This window comes from Rhineura floridana, chromosome 11 (genome assembly GCF_030035675.1).
Source record: "Rhineura floridana isolate rRhiFlo1 chromosome 11, rRhiFlo1.hap2, whole genome shotgun sequence".
Classification (NCBI taxonomy): domain Eukaryota; kingdom Metazoa; phylum Chordata; class Lepidosauria; order Squamata; family Rhineuridae; genus Rhineura; species Rhineura floridana.
The window spans coordinates 45286659-45300261 of NC_084490.1; the positions used below are offsets into that span (position 1 = coordinate 45286659).

General features: G+C 41.3%; 1 protein-coding gene across 1 annotated transcript in view; it reads left to right on the top strand.

The window, feature by feature from the left end:
* SP6 (Sp6 transcription factor) overlaps window positions 1-13603 on the top strand; it is a 48268-nt gene that overhangs the window by 21168 nt on the left and 13497 nt on the right. The gene's annotated exons all lie outside the window — the stretch shown is intronic.

Consider the following 13603-nt stretch of genomic DNA (forward strand, 5'->3'; position numbering starts at 1 on the left):
ACAATGCTCATTTGCATTATAGATGCCTTCCTTATACTTTCTCTTCCCCATTAACAATGATCAGACATATGTAGAAATAGCATGAAAGATGATCAAAGGCAATTTAAGTCTCAACTTTCATACTCTTGCTTTCTCACCTAGTAGCAATTCCTAGTTGACTCACTCATGGAAGCTGAGAAAAATTGCTAACCACTCTTAATAATTGTATTAGAAGATCAAAACTGCGCTCTGCTATCCCTTCACTGACTTGTGTGGGTGAATCAGAACTGCCTGCTACGGGACGATAGGTGAAGCTCTCTGTGGATGCACCTAGCTTTCTTCTGCATAGCCGTGTTTTTTTTTTTTAAATGATCATGGTCTAAGTTAAGGTGATCTCACAAATGACTTAAAAATCCCTTCTACACACATTAGTATCCAGTGTTAGCCCTACTTATAATAGACTCACTGAAACTATTGGACATGATGAACTTGGGTTCATTAATTTAAATGGATCTACTTTGAGCAGGACTTGCTGTTTTATTGTGATGTTCTATGGTGTTAAACTGAGTTTTAGAATTCCCTAGAGGAAACCTGATTTTGTTGTCATTATTTATTTTTAAATGCTAAAAGGTTTTTATTAACTGGTTTTAACATTGCTTTTTTACATCTTTATTTATTTATTACTCTTCTAATAGTGTTTCTATCCTCTGATCCCAGTGCATGGTCTCTTTAAAGTAATTAGGGTGCTGAATGCTCATACTGCTTCCCTCGGTAGAGCTCTCTTCTGTCTAGGTCACTTTGGAAAGGGTCTGTTTAATATTCTACCATTTTTCTCTGTGGCACAATGGTTCTCCCTAGAGGAGGGTACAAACAACTGGGTCTGGTCCTTGTGACGGAAGATGTTGGGTTTTTTTTGTCAAGGTGCACAACCAACTTAAAATTACAGATTTTTTTTCTGTTCTAACTCTAAGGAATGAGCAAAACCAGGTACCACAACAATGTCATCTGATGAGAAGATTCTAGATTGGTCTTTGTGCCCCCAACGTATAGTGAAAGCTATGGACTGGGAAAACTTGGCGGAAGGCAGGTGTAGCTTAGCTGCGGAACTGACCTCTGCTTAGGATGTGGCAAAATTTCTGAATGTGGCCATTCTGACCAGACCACTTATGATTGTTTGAAAAGTATATATATGTATATCCTTGTCCGCAAATAAAGTTGTTGTTGTAGTAGACCCATTGAAACTACTGGACATGATGAACTTAGGTTCATTAATTTCAAAGGATCTACTCTGGGCAAGACTTTGTTGGATACAACACATTATGTTGGGAAATTACCCCTATAAATCCTAGTAGCTAAATATACAAGGATTCTCTTAAAACAAAGGTGTTTCTTTAAAAATGGACCTTACATTTGATGGAGGAGGATGTGTGCTCCTTTTTGAACAAACCAAATGAGTAAGTCATTTCCTAGAATGTGAGGCTAAGACCCCCAAAATAATTATTGGCTTGTGAGCTCCAAACTATTATTACTGAGATTATTTGAAGTGGGGAGGGAGAGATTATAGCATAAATAGGCCTGTCTCACTAAGGCATTTTGTCATTACTTGTGGATGTGTCACCATGTATATATTCCATCTGTTTCTATTACTTATTTACCAGGGACAGTTCCTTACATCCCCTATTCAAATGTCGATAATAAATGCTGCTGTATATCTTTGAGCTGCAGCTAGTAGAACCAGATCCATTGTGGGATTAAGCATTCTCTTAAAACATTCTTTGTTGCTTACAACAGAACACTGCTGTGGTCAGCTTACGAACACACCCTTACAAACAGAACCCAGAGCAGGAGGACAAGCTATGGCAGGGCAGATGAAAACAGCAGGCAGAGAACAGCCTTAGGTTGCTTCTAGTTGGGAAATGTCTTGCAAAAGGGTCATTTAGATCAGATTTGGCAAGTTAGCTTGCACACATTCCTGTTTTTTCAGTCATAATATTCATTGCTCCTCTGTCACTTGCTTTCCACACTGGTGTGTGGCTCTTGACACAACGTATCTGGGCTGTGTTTTTTCTAAAAGTGTAAAAATAAGATAAACTCAAGGTCTAAAAAAACAGGGTGCAGAGTCTCTTGAGACACCCCAACTTTTTCTCAAAGTCCACAAACGTCCTTGAAAGACAGTTCGAGATAGCTATGGGAAACAAATAAACAGGAGCCCTGGGCTCCTACTGGGAGGAAGGGTGGGATACAAATAAACAAACAAACAAGCCATTGGCTGAGCAGGGCTAGAAGTATTTGTGTTGTTCTGTTAGCTGATCTTGTGCACTGACCCCAAAGATGTACACAACAAGGTCACCAGTGCTGTTCAGCTGTATTGAGTGTAGATGATACAGAACCACTAGCATTTGACCATTTACTGTTGTAGCTCTCATGCAAGCAACTGGAGAGTGTGTGGGACCCCAATGCAAGCCATACAGGTGAGGGGCACATGTACAGAAACAATGCCTTGTGTGACAAGCACAAACACCACTTTGTGGCTATGTGAAGGACTTCTGCAGTTCACACCACTGCAGTGGCCCAAAGAATACATGCTGCTAGAATTATGCAAATAGTGGCAGCTGCATATATTTCTCACTTGTGGAGGCAACAGTTCTCCATGACACCCTTTTTTAACATGTGTGTTACCCAGGTACAAGTCTTGCAATGGCACCACACACTCCCAAAGGGGAACACCATAAATGGGAATGGAGCCAGAGGGTCACAAATGGGACTAAGAACCCCATTTAGTGTTAGAGTGACCTATCCCCTCCTACTGATCCTGGCTCTCTATCTTGGTGCCAGCCTCCAGCTGTATCATTTTACCACTGATACTGACACGAAAATCCCACTACCGTAATCTTAAGACATGGTGCAGCATATTTTAAGGAACTGCCGTACAAATAGAGCAAGGGCCCTGGAGAAATGGGGGCCAGCAGCCAAAGGGTATGTGCCATTGCCTTTAGATTCAGATACAATCACAGAAGAGAGATTGGATCGTTCACATCATTTAAATACTCTGTAACCATACCTGTTTAATAGGTTTAGCATTTGCCCATCATCTTTCATCATTGCTGCATGTCCTAAAGTGAGATCAGTTTAAAGGCATGCCTTGAGGGGAGGGGAGGGGAGGGGAGGGGAGGTGTCGAGGCCACAATGGCTATGTTGTACCTCCTCTGTCAAAGGCTCTATGCCTCTGAATACCAGTTGCTGGGAATCGCAAGTGGGAAGAGTGCTGTTGTACTCAGGTCCTTCCCATGGGCATCTGGTTGGCCACTGTGAGAACTAGATGGACCTGTAGCTCAATCCAGCAGGGCTCTTCTTCTGTTCTTCTGTTTATAATTTGAGTCAAAGTTCTAAAACCCAGCCTTGGAGCATGCTGGTGTGGTGGATAGTATTAGTAGAGAGTCTTTTCCTCCCAATGGAGCCACGCATATCTGGGAGAGGGGCTTCTGGATCCCAGCAGATCTGAGTCCCAGCACCTTTTATTTATTTATATGTGGAAATAAAGTCTCTTTCCACTACACCAAAGTGGGTGCCTGATTATTCCCTGCCTCCTTCATACCCGTGTGTTTTAGAAATTAACCACTCTCCAGGATCCAGGAAGTGTGTTCCTCTAGTTATCTAGTTATTTCTGCTTAAACACATTGAATGCTGAGTTACTTGTGTGGTTCCATCAATACAGGGGAGGGAGTAGTTTTAAATGAAGGTAGACAGCTACAGCAGGTTGTCTATGCCTATATGAAAAACTGAGGTTGGTGTATCCTTTATTTGGTGGAGTAAAAGACCTGCACTAATTACATAACAAGCAATGCAGAAACGGCAAGCCAATTCATTGTGGCAATCTGATGGAATGCCCAGCTAGAGAATTTTTTAAAATAGCAGCTTCAAAGTATCCATTTCTCCCTTCCATTGGAGACAAAAGGGCATCTTTTGCATGCAACGCATGTGCTCCAACTTCTACTGAGCCATGTGTCCCTTTCCCTCAGCTGAACCTGAGAGATAAAAAAGCAGTACAAGGCAAACCATGGCAGTTTTTTTTAAAAAAATTAGTATTCTTAAAAGGTATTGGGAGTCAGAAACGCTTGACAATCTTGTGTGGTGTATGAGTTAGAGTGTTGGCCTGGGACCTGGGAAATGGGGGTTCAGATTCCTGCTCAGCAATGGCCTTGAGCTAGTCATTACCTGTGAGCCTACCTTGCCTCACAGGGTTGTTGTGAGGATAAAATGGGGAGGGGGAGAATCATGCACACCACTCTGAGCTCTTTGCAGGAAAGATGGCATTAAAAACAACAACCTTACAATACCTGAAGGGCCATCACATAGAAGAGGGCAAAGCTGTCTGAGAGGATAGGACTAGATTTGATGGCCTTAAGTCATAGACTCATAGAACAGAAAAGTGGGAAGGGGCCTATAAGGCCATCAAGTCCAGTCCCCTGCTCACTGCAGGAATCCAAGATAAAGCATACCCGACAGGTGGCTGTCCAGTTGACTGTTGAATGCCTCCAGTGTTGCGGAGCCCATCTCCTCCCTAGGTCATTGGTTCCATTGTCGTACCGCTTTAACGGTTGGGAAGTTTTTCCTGATTTTCAATCAAAACTGGCTTCCTATAACTTGAGCCCATTATTCCATGTCCTGCACTCTGGGATGATTGAGTAAAGTTCCTGGAGGATATAGTTTGGTTAAACATTAGCGGAAACTTTTTGATGGTGAGCAGTTTGACAATGGACCCAATTACCTAGAGCAGATATGGGGAACCCTTGGCCTTCTAGATGTTGCTGAACCACAAGTCTCACCATCCTTGGCCATTAGCCATTTTTGCTGGGGCTGATTGGAATTGTAGTTCAGCAACATCTGGATGGCCAAAAGTTCCCACTCCTGACCCAGAGGGATTGGTGGGGTTTCCCTCACTGTAGGGCTTCAACCAGATGCTGGGCTGTTGGGGTTGCGTAAGCCCTGGATTTCTTCTGTTTGGGGTGCTATAAGCTCTGGATACTCTACCGTGTCCACTCCAACTTTGTGTTTCTACTGCATATCAGAGGGCTCCTGCTGGGAGGGAGGGCGGGATATAAATCAAATAATAAATAAATAAAATATCAGCCAGGGATTCATAATCAGATCCCGATCTACTTTCTGCCAGACCCTGTAGTGGTTATGCTTACAGAGTAGGCCTTTACATTTCGATACTATATACAGATCCTGTACTTCTTCCTAGCCAAAGGTGCTTAGCCAGATCATTGGTATTGTGTTGCTTCCAAACTAGAGTGCCATAGTCATGCCTGCAAACTGAAGATTAAGCAGAGGATATGCACACCTTGCAGGCAAACTTACACATTTTTAAAAACTTCCATTCTATATATGTGGCTGCACTCTTAGGGAAGCTGCATCTCCGTAAAATTAGTCACTACCACCTAGGGATGAACAGTTCTGTTCATTTTAGTTCCCTCAGTTTCTTGTTTTTCCAATTTTAAATTAAGTTCTCCATGTTTCTGCAGCAATTTGCAGTTTTTAATCCTCATGAAAATTAATCGGCATTTTACTGCAAATTTCTCCTAATACATTTTTGTGTGCAGTTTTGACTAGCATACACATTTTTGCAAGCAATTTGTCATGATATAATGCATTTTTGTATCTTTCACTAATATATTCATTTTTATGCACACTTTCTCCTAATATATGCATTTTGTAAACATTGGTTGGAGAAAGTGTGACTTTCGAAGGACAGCTGTGGTTTGGTTTGTGTATTGTTTCACAAAGTGCAGAATAGGTAGGCTCACTAGTAAATCCAAACTGAATCAAATTTCTCCCCCGTCTCTGCTACAACCATATTGGAGTCTGCCCATTTTTGAAACCAAATGCACTTCAAAGCTATGGGATTTCTTGTGAATAAGGGAAGTACACTCTTTAAATCCACTAATCACCACCAGTGGGATTTAATCCTGTTATTTCCATGCACCTCACCATAGCATGGATACAAGCCACTTAGATGGGTGAATGGCATCATCTAGAGCAGGGGTTCCCAAACTGTGGTCCGTAGACCACCAGTGGTCCATGAGCTTCATTCAGACATGTCTGCATTAAATATTCATATTTATTTTTAATTGTATTTGCATTGCATCTTTTAGCTTTTCTATTGGATTTTGTTATATTACAGTTTGAATTCTATGGAATGCAAATTTTAATACTATGTGTACTGCCTTCAAGTCGATCCCGACTTATGGCGATCCTATGAATAGGGTTTTCATGGTAAGTGGTATTCAGAGGGGGTTTACCATTGCCTTCCTCTGAGGCTGAGAGGCAGTGACTGTCCCAAGGTCACCCAGTGAGCTTCATGGCTGTGTGGGATTCAAACCCTGGTGTCCCAGGTTGTAGTCCAGCACCTTAACCACTACACCACACTGGCTCTCTTAATACTATAAAATACACTTACGGAAATAACAGAATCATAGAAGAGTAGAGTTGGAAGGGGCCTATAAGGCCATTGAGTCCAACCCCCTGCTCAGTGCAGGAATCCAACTTAAATCATACCTGACAGGTGGCTGTCCGGCTGCTTCTTGAATGCCTCCAGTGTTGGAGAACCCACCACCTCCCTAGGAAATTAGTTCCATTGTAGAACTGCTTTAATAGGAAGTTTTTCTTGATGTTCAGCCAAAATCTGGGTTCCTATAACTTGAGCCCATCATTCCATGTCCTGCACTCTGAGATAATCAAGAAGCGATCATGGCCCTTCTTTGTGTGACAACCTTTCATGTACTTGAAGAGTGCTATCTCCCCTTAGTCTTCTCTTCTCAAGGTTCGAGAAACAATAAAACAATTAAAAATCATAAAGCATCTAACACAGTGCATTACAGTTGGTATAATAGGCAGAAAAATCATTAAGTGGTTCATCAAGACCATCAGCAATTTTCAAGCGGACTGTGGGGAGAAAAAGTTTGGGAAACACTGATCTAGAACATGTACTCCAGAGATCACTTCAGAAATCCAACGTAAGTAGTTTATTACATAATCAAGGAGATGATCAATTATAGGCTGCATTAAAACAGATAAAAACAGCAGATTCTAGCTGATCTTAGACCTGGGATGGGGAACCTTTGGCCCTCCAGATGTTACTGAACTAAAGCTCCCATCATCCCTGGCCATTGGCCATGCTTGCAATGTTTAGCAACATCTGGAGGGCTAAAGGTTCCCCACCCCCACCCTAAACTAGCATGGACTTTTTTGAACAATATTGAGAACTTATAGGTAAAATGTAATGGGCCCCTTAGCATAGGACGCACTTCATAGAGGAGTGGGCATAGATCCCCCAGATGAATTAAGGCAATGCTGCTTCCACATTACCTCTTTGCAAACAGTCTTCTGGATTTGTTTGCACAAAGTTTGTGGGGAGATTATATGCTATTGCATCAAGCAATTATTACCCCACACTTTCTAGTGGATTTTCTCATCACTTTCTTTCCTGCAATAAGTCTGGTTTTTTTGTTTTTGTGCAAAAGCACAACATCCACTGTAATTGCACCATCTGAGTTTGCCAGTGTACAATTGAATCCCACTCATAAAATAGCTACACTTTGGAAGGCTCTCCGCAAACAAATCAGAATGAATGCTCAATAAACAGTGCACCTCCTGCTGTGGGAATGGGGTAAAGTTTGCATGACTAAACCATATGGAGCAGGGGTCAATCACATGGGTCTTTCATGTGGAGTTCATCTCTCCTTCCCTCCTGCCCACTCTAGCAGTGTGCTAATTCTGCTGTTGGGACCTGTGCAATCAGACCCTGCCCATGCAGTTGGGTCATTTACTGTGCAATTCAATACTCGGAAGTGGTCTGAAGGCACATAAGGCCAGCTCCCTGCTGAAGCTAAGCAGGGTCAGGTCTAGTCAGTGCTTGGATTGGAGACCGCCTGGGAACCATATGTAAGCCGCCTTGGGTTTCAATCATGAAAAGAATGGCGGGGTATAAATGTAATAAATAAATGAATAATAAAAGTCCCACTGTGTTCAGTGGGGCTTACTCCCCTAGTAAATATATTTAGGTTACTCAAGATTACTCAAGCAGCTCCTTTAATGAGTAGAAGTTTGCTGCTGCAATCTTCTATGTGTCTCTATTAACTGTTTGCCGGACTACACCACTTGCACCAGCAGTTACTTAGAGGGGAGGGTGTTAGCTAAACCAACGGTGGTAACATCTGTGCTGGCTCAGAGTGAGTGAGAGAGAAGATGGGCTTGAGTGGTTTCTCTGTTAGTTTGATTAAGAACTGTATGCATCTAGTAGGACAAATGAAAAACTGGCTGGTGCATAGAGATCTAGAATGGACCATTCTCTCTCTCTTTCTCACACGCATGCACGCACGCATGCACACACACACACACACCTCCTCATTCATCATGATAGAATGAGCAGGGTACTAGGTGATCTCTGGTCCTGGCAAGTCAGTTTAACAGCCCAGGGTGGGGTTTTCCCTCTTCTGTTGCACAGGTTGCACAGAACTGCAGAATGAGTCACTCACAGTTAGGGATGGGTGAGAATTTAGATTCAGTTCGCATTTCAAGCAGAATTTATCAAATTCGTAATTTCCGAAACAATATGAGAACCGAAACAGCCATCCTTTGAAATTTGCATTTGTTAGAATTTTGGGATGCAGTTTGCCAACTAAATAACATTTACAAAAATGCATATATTAGGGGAAAGTGTGCATAAAAATTAATATGAGTGAAAAATAACATGCAAAAAGGCATGAAATGATGAGAAATGGCTTGCAAAAATGTGTATCTTTGTCAAAACTGCCTACAAAAATCTTTATTTGGAGAAACTCACTCGAAAATGGTGGAGAATTTTCAAACACAGAAATGAGAACAGAAATTACTGATCTTTGTTTATTCATCCCATGTCTGGGGTGGAAATCAGTCCAGCGAATACAATTGGTATTAACTCTTGTTGCTTTCAGTCTGCAAATGATACGTGATTGTTTACGTTTCCCCCATTTGTATTATGTTTCCTTTGCACTGAAATGAATGGGGTAGAATAACTAATTTACCTAATTAATTATGTAAATTAAATAAGATGTTATTTCATCGCAGTGGACAGTGAGACAAATAATGTATTTTTTGGTGGAAGACAAATTGCAGCAGAACAGAAATAGTGCTGCATGTGATGAATACAAGGTGATATGGAAAATGATGCCTTCTTACATCTCTACTTCTGAGCCATGCAGCATGAATGGTTAGAACCTGAAAGTAGTGAGCCTGCTCTTTCTCCTTATCTTCTCCTTCTATCTCCCTCTTTTTTGCCAAACCACATCCTTGTCTTATTTGAAGTCCTTCCTCTATATAGGTTTTGAGATAAACGGGGGAAAGGGCAGTATTCTAATTGATGTTTGCAGACTGATTCTCTCATTTTTATTTTACCATGTTCCCCATGCTGTATGTGGATACATTTAACAGCACAGGATGCAGAAGTACTGAACTTGGCAGATTAATGTGTCACAAGTTCCTTATCATTTATTTCAATGGGACTTTGCAGAAGAGAATTTCTTGGGAGATTGTGCATAGCAAACTAGACCCCTTTTCTATTCCTCTCCTTTAATAACTCCTAAAATCTTTTGCCTGAGCCAGCTAGGGCTACCACTGCAACATGATGACAAGTGATCCTTGTATAGTTAGGGTAGAAACACACTTACTGTTCTGCCGGTTCCAGTGCATCTCCACCTCTCTTTCCTGAAAAAGGGGACACGATGCTAGTCAAACCCTGCCCCTTTATACTGTAAAATCTGGTGGGAGCAGTGAGAGTGCATTTAAAAAAAAATAGCTTCAAAGAGATTTCACAACTGATTGGCAGATCAGCCCACTCCCCCTCCAGGTGTGACCAGTGGAAACGCTTTTCTGTAGGAGAGTAGTATGTCACAGCCTTAGTCTCTTGGTTTCCTTCTGTGATTTGCACAGAACCTAGCATGTGCTGTTGGTGCTCCAAGCGAGTTAAATTTTAGACTTGGCACATGGAACTCCTCAAACATGTCCCACTGGCCCACCTATGATAACTACCTTTAATATGATGGTGAAGGCTATTAATGTTACCCGATTCCCTGCTCCTAAATTACATAAAGCATTATAATGGGCTCTCCTTGTTCAACACAAGTAATGGCCTGAATGGATGAATCTGTCTGCACAAGCAAAATTCTCCTTGTGTGACAGAGTGCCCAGCAAATCTCCTAGCCTTTCCCACTTTGAATGGTAGCTTCACCATCACACCTCTTTATATTTAGGTTTCTTTCCTACTGTCTAATATGTTGTTTAAAACACACACAGCTAACACCCCTATGAGGTGGATCAAACTAGATGTGACTTTAAAAACTAAGAATGTGCTTGACTGGCCACATTATTTTTAAAACAAATAAATGTTTATTTATGAAAAGGAGCTGGGAGCCTTCAAACTGGATCAGGAAGGGCTTTAATTCTTTACGTCTCATATTCCCACCAAAAATCTCCCCCAGAAGCTGCTATTTGCCCCTATTTGATTTCCCCTCTCCCAGTTGAGGCCCCTTCAAAGGAGACCGTTTTGGTGGGAAATAGCATAGCGGAAAGAGTTAAAGGCCTCCCCCCCCCCCCGCCGCCGCCATGCTATGGTCCCAGTCCAGATTGGACTCCACTGCTGCTGCTTTTTGTTAACAAAGATGTGGTCAGTCCAAGCGGGGTTAAAAGTCTCATCTAGTTTGAATCTGCTGATATGGTGACTTGGCCAAGGCCACCTAGGGAAGGTCCTCTTCATTCATATATTGCATTATATTCAGATTTTTTAGGAAAACTAATGTGAGTATGGCAAACAGCTTTTTGTAAAAACATGTACCAAGATCTAGAATTGGCTGATCCTTCCTGTTGAAAGTAAAGTTGGTGGCAAACATGAATTTGTTACTGTATAATAAGCAAGGCTTGCAACAAAATGTTGCAGTGTGGAGCGTTTCATCAGGATGCTAGCAAGCCAGCAGCAGCCAGCCATAACCTGCTACCAGGATATTCCATTCAATCCCCACTCTGCCCTGGGTTTTCTGGGTATTCCAACTGTCAGACACTTTTCTGTGGCCACCGATCATGTTCAGTCTTCATTGGACTGTTTTGCATTTCCCCCCCCCGCTAAATATTTTTTGTTCTTAACAAACCTTGGGAGTTTCCCCACGCTTGCTGATACTTTCCTCTTATTTGCAGATAGTGTCATTTTGGCCGCAGAAGGATCCATGGTTGGAGAATTTATTTATTTATTTATTTATTTTATTACATTTTTAGACCGCCGTATAGCAATAAGCTCCCAGGGTGGTGTACAGCATAATAAAACAGGTTAAAATACAGGTGGATGTAAATACAATACACAATGAAACATAATTAAAATTTTCAAATTTAAATACACATTTTAATTTTTTTTAAAATGCCTCCATTATTAATATATAGTAGATATGGAGAACCTGTGGCCTTCCAGATGTTGAATTCCAACTCCCATGAGCCCCAGCTAGCATGGTGCCACCAGCGGCCAGTGCAAGATGGCCTGGCTATGTTGAAATTTGAGCTTGAATCTCCTATGCTTATAGCACACCAATGACCGCACAATTAGGATGGGTACATTGTTCTAGCAGGGCTGCTGTGCTTTTTAAAGCTGCTTTATGTCTGTCAGAAATTCAGCAATGAAAGCTTTCCCAGCATGACAATGTAGTGAAATTTTCACTTTTGAAAACTTGAGGAATGAATAGTAAATATGAAATGAAGTACAGTTTTACAGAGAGCTGCAGATTTCAAAAAGACACCAGGAGTGAAGAAGGGACTTTGGAAGAATTAAGTTTTCCCAAACACTCAGTGTTTCTCTATAGAGCTAGGCATGTCTAATCTATGAAGAAATAATGTTCATAAACAAAATGCATTTACTTGACATCTGTAAACACCTAAAAGTGAAAGGATAGCTTGACATGTCTGTAGCTGTTTCATTGTTAGTGTGTTGGGTATCACAATGGGTATGTGCACTCTAAAAATATCTTTTAATTTTTTCTTACCTTTGCCTGGCAGGCCTCAAACCTTTGCTTTCTTCCCCATAAGGGGGAAAAACAGCCTGAGCATTTTTACATCATGTAAAGTACTCAGCAAGTGCTCTTCCCTTCCATTGGGACAAGGCAGGAGGTGTGCCGTCACAGCTAAGTCGGTTAAAGATCAGATGGTATAATTACTGTTATCTGCCTCTCAGAAGCTGACGATTAGAGGGTCTGTCTCTAAGAAAGGCTTTTGAAGAAAAAGAGAATAAGCTGTATTTAAATCTCTTCCCCACCCCATACCCTCACCACAACAACCTCCACCACAGTGTTGTGTTTTTTTGTTTTTGAAAAAGAGAACGCTGCACTCCAGACATCCTTTTTATTATGCATTCATGATTATTTGTACTGGTTATAAGCAATCCAGCTTTTAATATTGTTTGCACATGCAAATGTTTCAGGGCAGACATGCTGCTTTGTTTCCAATTAATGCACATCCCGTAGCTTCCTCCTGAAATTGTGTAACTTTTCATACCTACTTTTATTGTACTTTACTGCAAGAGGGTCCCCATGGACATAACTATTGAGGTAACATTGGGGAAGCATCACAGAACTGAAAAAGCAGAATGATGTATGGACAGTCCAGCATATATCCACTGCTAATGTACTGTTTTTGCATCAATGTTATGTTGCGGAATACACCCTTTAAAAAACGCTAGTCTGGAGGGGCCCTTAAACCTGATTTGATTGGAATGTGTTTTAAGTGTCATGGGTCTCAAACAAGTGGCCTTGGGAACTATTGTAAGGATAAGATATCTATCAGAGAGAGTATTACAGATTCTCACATAAATACAGTTCCCAGAGTTCTTTGGAGGAAATGGCATTTCCACTAGAAGCTAATAGATGCTAAGGCCTGCTTCATGCATTTTTTAAAAATGCACACCTTTTTAAAGTGCGTGCCTAAAAATGTACTATGGGAATGCAACAAACATGTATTAGCAAGCACATGTATCATACAAGTATACTTCTTAGAGAGCTAGGTTCATCATTTTACAGTATATGTGCTCAAAGGATTGTTTCCAATATGGATAGTTTATAGGTCTTTGAAATTGAGATCCTTCTACTATCTTCCTCTAAGTAAGGTCTTACTTATACCACAGACTGAAACTAGTTTAATCAATTCCCTCTTGTCTGGGTGGGGGTGAGAAAAATATCTCAGCACCTTCACCAAACTACAGTTCCCAGGATTCATTGGAGGAAGCCACAACAATTAAACTGGTTAAGCTAATGTATGATTGTAGTTTAGCCAGGGTCAAAGTTTCCGTGTTGGACCTTGCTCTACTAGTGAGCTTGCTTTTCTATACAGGATGGAGATATGCTAGAGTGGCTTGTCCAGTGAGTTAATGCCTGAGGTGATATTTGAAACTGGGATTTCCTGGCTCACTTAACTCTGAAATGCCTTTGCCATTACCATTATTCTACAACAATTCATTTTTATTGCTGTTGCGTTTTTGGCTCCATAATAAGGCTGTGAGATAGCTCACTGGTATTTCCGATTCATGGATGAGGAACTGGAGCCAAGGAGAATGCTT